General features: G+C 46.8%; 1 protein-coding gene across 3 annotated transcripts in view; it reads left to right on the top strand.

Moving 5' to 3' along the window:
* The window catches only part of pcdh7b (protocadherin 7b), a 106,092-nt gene that overhangs the window by 45,332 nt on the left and 54,182 nt on the right, over nucleotides 1-6,578 (top strand). The window lies entirely within an intron of this gene.

A 6,578-nucleotide genomic window follows, 5' to 3' on the forward strand; every position in this document is an offset into this window, starting at 1 on the left:
TTTGGACATTTCCGAGTAGTAGTGTCCACTAAGCCCGAAATGTGACCAGGCAATCATTTGAAACCCGCTGGCTTTCACCAGAGTGTCTAACAGCCCCGGTATGTTGTGTGCGGAACATCTGGCGAATGGAAAGGCCAAGTTGACCCGAGTGGAAATGGAGTGGAACAGGAAGAAGTGATGCATCATTGTGTCAGTGCAGAGAGTAAGGGCTGAGGTGGAGGATCAGAAGAATGGCTTGCTGGGAAAGAAGGGCTCACAGACGCCCCGGCCAGGTGAGGGATGTATGCCTGAGTGCCCTCCTAAAGCCTCCATTCGAACCCAGCTGACTGAAGTCCACCAAAACCATGCTTTGAACTTCAATTCAGAGACCCGGGCCTGGCCCGAGAAAAACATCGGTGTAGCTTATGTCCAGGGGCTGTTTCCCCCTCTCTTCTCTTCTCCCTCTCTGGAAAGAATGGCTTTTAGAAGTGCTGATCAGCTACGCTTGAGCTTTGCCCAAGAAGAAAGCTGCCCAGGGTCATATGTGATTAGAGTGACCCCTTGGGGAATGGTTCAGACCTGGCCGAGTTGCTATCAAAGGAGGGCCTTGGCACTGGCTAAAGGTTTCCCCTTAGCCAGAGACCTTCTATTTGAACAGGCTGTCAGAGGTGGGAGCCTGGCCTGGACTTAGTGGTCTGAAAATGCGCTAAAGGGGTCCCTGGAGGATGCCAGCCCTGAGCAAACGGCAGGGAAAACACAGCCTGGTTTTGGACTATTCTGCTCTGATCCAGCTGACCCAAGATCACAACAGCCTTGGGTGAGATATCAAAAATTCAGCCACCCTGAGAGACTTGTGGCAGGGTAGACTGTGGCACAAGATGCCCTAGAAGACTTCACCGCCTGGGGGGAGGCATGGCGGTGTGTGCCCTAGAAGCGAGATCTTGGAACTGGCTAAACTCCAGTCAGGCTTAGCAGGTCTGGAGCCCATCTGGAGGTCCTCACAGGCAGGAAAGCAGGGGAGAAACGAAGCTTGACCAGCTCTAGTCATCCTTTAAGACAAAACAGACACCTGAGACTCCCCGAGCTCCAGGATAAACAAAGACTCCCAGAGCCTCACCACGGGTGCTGTCATACATAACAAACCCAGACGCATATGCACACACACACACACACACACACACATATGTACAGTCCAAGACACAAAACGTTTTCCACATGCGAGCATATACAAGCCACACGCTCCTTTAATGAAAAATAGTTTTGTATAGTTTTGTTTGTGTACTTTGTGTGTTTATTTTTTCTCTGTGTGTGTGTGTGTGTGTGTGTGTGATATAAACTTTGGGATATTACATCTCTGCTGCTTGCTTCTGAAATGGTCTTAGCCATATCTGTCTTTAGCCATGCCAGATATGTCCTCCCCTCGCTCCACTGCTATATTACAGGCATTGCTTTTCTCACTTCCGCACTATAATAACAGTGGCACTGCTTCCTTTGAAAATAACCTTGGCAAATCTTCAATTTCACCACAAGACATGCACAACCATTCACCATATAAGCAAGAAGTAGCTGCATGGAGATAGTTGCCATGGAGATAAGAAATTAGTTGTTTTGGACACACGGGTGTTATCACCGTCTACATTTAGAGATCCTACTTCGATGCATATGAGTAAAAGTTCTCTTCAGTTGACATGAAAGATTTAGCTTTTTCCTTAAATTCAGTGACTCAGAAAGCCCTTAGAATATGCCTTTTGTCTTGGAGGTCTGTTCTAAATGCTTCTAGCTCCTGGCTAAAGCTACCATTGCCTGTTTTGAAAAGTTGCATTTGAAACAAATTGTGATTCACCACACTGCTTGTTTTGTGCAGACTTCAGGTGTGCCAGCATAGACAGGTAAACAGACATCGTTCCTAGTCAGTTTTGTTGAATAACTACTTTGCACTTCCGAGGAGCCAGTCTATAAGTGTTTTCCTGTGGCCCAGTTCGGACTTCATTTCTGTGAAGTGATGTATAAGATTTCCTAGATCCACTTCCTTTTTGAACCACAGGAATCTTCTGTCATAAGTGTAATTGAATCCGGAAATCACATCCTGACTGTTTATTCTTTGCCTTATGAGAAGAACCCATCAGAGGTCCTATAAAGCTGCCTCCTGTTCTCGTCCAGAATTTGAGAGTAAGGCTGTGTTATGTATCCGACCAGCTGGATCAGATAATGATGTCTGAGTCACTCTCTGGTTCCTTATGAAACTTTGAAGAGGGATCGTTAATTACAGGTGCTGCTACTGAAAGCAGTGGCTAAACTCCAATGTCTGCAGTACATCGTGTCTCTCCCTCTCCTTTTTCCCTGGGTCACCCCCCTCCCCATATCTCCCTCTCTCCCTCTCCCCCCACATTCCCTTCCAGACTAAGACCTCTCGTGTCTGGAGACGTCTCTTAGCAGCCTCTCGTTTTTGTTATTTCTTTGCTCCTTTCTCGTGTTCTGCCTCGTCTCCTCCTTTCCTCTCCTTTCTGCTTGGTTGCCAAATCACACTGAGCCCAAAGAGCCCTCTGAGTTTGTGTTTTCTCTCATTGCCTAAGTCACCGCTCACCGCGGGTCACAGGCGTTTATGCACTCCTCTGTCGGCATGCCTACACTTACACTCCCGCGAAGTAGCAAATCAGCCCGGCGATCGATACAGGAAAAGCTCGCCATGCTCGTGGTGCGCCGGTCATTAATAAATGAAAATGTGGTCTTTGTTGAATGTGCCATGTTAGTTCTCCTAATAAGCATATGTCCTATTTATATTTCAAAATTTACCAGCAATAGACTAGATGCCAAGATAAATGATGAATTAGAATTCCACGGCATAAGAATCCATAGCACTGCATCTCTGATTATTTATCTGTAGTCCAATGTAACCATCTAGTCGTGTCCCCTGAGTAGAAGCAAGCTGGATGAAGTCCCCAGTGCTTTAATTGGTTCTTGGGCTAACGGTGTGTAACAATACAATTATAGCTGGAGGCATTAATGAAATATCCCTGACAGCTGGTTGACCGCCTCAGTGAAGCTAGGTGAGGATCAGATCGATGTGGCCGAGCATTAGGTCCTTGGAGGCCTGGCGGGGATGTTGATTAGAGCCAGGCCTTGCTGGAGGACATTCATAAATATTGTGTGGGTTCACGGGGCTCTGTTTAGGCTGAGGGCTGCAGTTCCAGGTTGAGTGCCTGCCGGAGCCCCCGCTCACCCGGTTGTGTTTAGGACTTCGTTTAGTCAAATGACTGGGACATTCAATCAGCTATGCCTGTCATATCAGCAGTGCTCAATCATTTAGAGAGAGAGAGAGAGAGAGAGAGAGAGAGAGAGAGAGAGAGAGAATGGTTAAATGGAAGTGGAATCCATGCTTTCTCTAAGCACCCTGAGGCCTTTCGGGGACCCTGCGTTGATGGAGTTTGACTCAGGCTGTGGCTTCCTGCCGTGTGCACGTGTGTGTCTGTGTAAAGTGACTTATAATGGCATTAATCCTTAAGACGGGTGAGGAGGTTTGAAGAGAGGGTCACAGCCATGCCACGCCTCAGTAGGAGGGAAGGAGAGACTGCCAGAGCAAAGCATACACTACTGCTCTGCCCACATTCGTATGATATGAGGTAAGAGAGAGGGAGAGACAGGGAGAGAGAGAGAGAGAGAGAGAGAGAGAGGGAGAGAGAGAGAGAGAGGGAGAGAGAGAGAGTGAGAGAGAGTGAGTGAGAGAGTTTTCAAGGCAAGCCTTACACACAAATCCAGTCAAATCAAGAACATTCCTCATTGCACTTAGGGTCCTTTTAAATAATAAAGGACATATTACATGCATTTTGGTATATCCAAGGCCCACCCTTGTTCCATAGCTGTTTGCCATTAAAAAGACTCACTTACACGAGGGAGGATAGATGATTTCATTCACCATCGTTCCCCTTCTCGTGTCAATTCCCCCTCTCCTCAGCTTGCCCAAATGCTGCTTCGCTCTGTCAAAATCCATCACCCGGTACATATTACTCCTCTGCCTTCATTCATCATAGTTCAGATTGCACTTCCTCTGCACGTTGCTGATTTATCTTGAGGTCATTTCATTTGAGGGTCATTTAAGTCTCAAAACAGATAGTTTGATTGCTGTCGTGCTTTACTTTAGGTATGGCCATTACTTTTAGGGAGCTAAGGGAGGGTGTGTGTGAGTGTGAGAGAGTGAGAGAGAGAGACAGAATGAGGAAATGATACATAAATATAATTTTGATCTGTTATTTCAGCTAGACGCCCTCTGGGCTTCCATTTAATTATGCAACAAATGTTTGACTATCCAAGTGAATTTTTTACACCATGAATATTTATTTCAATTCATTTGTTGAGTGTTTATTGTAATTACATGGAAACATAATTTATTGCCAAGATTTCTGCATTAGCTAGAGAAATAGCTAAGGGAAGTAAATAAATAAATTAGTGTGGCATTAGAATGCAGGGCAGATGTGTGTGGTGGTTTCAGTAGGCCTGTGAAATATTGTAGGTTTTGTGTGAAACTGAGAATCATGTCACCAGAGTGAACTATAATTGTCCCAAGATTATTATATAATAAAGTAAATTCTAGTTTACTGGTTTACCACCATTACTTGCTCAGTCCTGGTTGATGATAGCGTGTGTGCGCGCGCGTGTGTGTGTGTGCATGCGTGCGTTCACGTGTGTGCGTGCACGTGTCTCTAACCTTTACACACTCCGTTCACTCCTCCACTCTTAATTCACTGAAATACAAATGCCAAGGTCACAGTGACGTGTCAGATCAGCGGTACAATTTAGAGTAATGAGCAGTGCAGAAACACTTCGTCAGAAAGGCAGAGAGCGAGGAGGGCAAGGAGAACGAAGGCGGGACAGAATGAGCCGAGGGAGTGATGGTGCTCTGTCCTATTTAACATTCTGGAAAGAAAAGCAGAACTGACAGTCCCAGGAGAGGAGGGGGCGGGGCTCGGAGACCACGCCTCTGGAAAGACACCGCCAATCCATTAGTGTTTAATTAATATATCACCTTAGCCATTCGCTGTCTGCCTTGGGTTACTCTTTAGGTCTCTCACACTCACGCACACACATGTGCAGTAATTCTCTTGTTGGCCCTGTTGGCGTGAGTTACAAAGCTGCCACCCTCTGTTATCAACACAACACCTTTTTTCTTTTTTTTGTTTGTTTGTTTTCCTGATCTGTGGTAGGTCTTCCGGGCACTGATGAGTGCGTGCGTGCGTTTGAGGGAGAGGCAGAAAGAGAGGGAGATGAAAGCTTGTGTAGTTGTTAGACTATTTTGGCCCTTTCATTGAGTAAAGCAACAAATGGTGAGGAGAGAGAAAGAAAAAGAGAAATGGGCAGCAGCCTCATCTCTCTGCTTCTCATCTACTGCCTCGCCTGCTTCTCCCTGCACTTCCACAGCTCCTGAGTAGAAGTCAGTAGTTTAATTACAAAGCTACAATGCTCATTAAATCATCAGAATTTAATTTACCTTCTTGGAGATAGGACAAAACTTTATCTCTCTCTCTCTCTCTCTCACACACACACACACACACACACACACACACACACACACACACACACACCAGCAGGCCTTCTCCGTCACCCAGTCATCCTGAGTCAGCCGAGCAGCTGCTCAGTACCAGTGCACTTCTGCGGCCTACCGAGACATCCTGAAACCTTGGCCCCGCCCCCACACTCCACCTGCCCACCTACTCAGCCCTGGGGTGGTGTTGTCACAGCAACAGCACCGTCTCCGCGTTTTGCCTGGGAACAGTCCTAGCCACATAAGCTAAAGAGAGCATACGCATATCCTGTTTTGTTTTCGGCTTTACTGGTGCCACCGTTGCCACACTCTGCTTTGCTTGTGTGAGCAGATGCTGTGCAACGTCACTCTTCTTTCATCCCTTTCTTCTGCTGTGGGAGGAGCTGGAGGGCTCAGGGCTGCCCCCCCACACCCTCTCTCCTCCCCCTCATCAGATCCTTCTGTCCCACCTTCCTCCAGTCAAGGCAGCCCGCTGAGACACAGAGGGGTGGGCAGCGGGAGCTAGAGCCGAGGCCGGTGACCAGAGTTTCCTTTCCAAACAAAAAAAAAAAAGCAAAAGCCATTACGAGACTATTTTGTAACGTATTCAGTGAAGAAGGATTACATGTGCTGCCTTTTGCAAGTTAATGCATTGTTTCTATATATGCATGTGTGTGTGTGTGTGTGTGTGTAGATAGCCAGTTAGTGTTTGTGCACATGCATGCCTTTTTTAAGTAGCCCCTCTGAGGCTCTACATGTTTCCACAGTGTGTGCGTGTGTGTGCATTTCCACTGCCGTGTCTGTTGTTTATGTGTGTGTAGCGGTATATTCCATCCCCCCCCCCCAGGGGTCCTAACTGCTCCCTGTGTCCTGTTTTTGTCATGAAGTAAACCACAGAAGGAGACCTGGGCGTCCTTCAGGCCTCTGCAGCTCTATGTAAAACCCCACCACCAAGTGTGGCATCTGTACTTACTCCTTAGGGCTTTGAACTCATATTTCCAACACCCTTATACATAAACAATTATTGTACCACTCATTAAATGTTGTATTTTGTTTTGGACATGCTACTTCTTTAGTAAACTGG

This window comes from Electrophorus electricus, chromosome 19 (assembly GCF_013358815.1).
Source record: "Electrophorus electricus isolate fEleEle1 chromosome 19, fEleEle1.pri, whole genome shotgun sequence".
NCBI lineage: Eukaryota > Metazoa > Chordata > Actinopteri > Gymnotiformes > Gymnotidae > Electrophorus > Electrophorus electricus.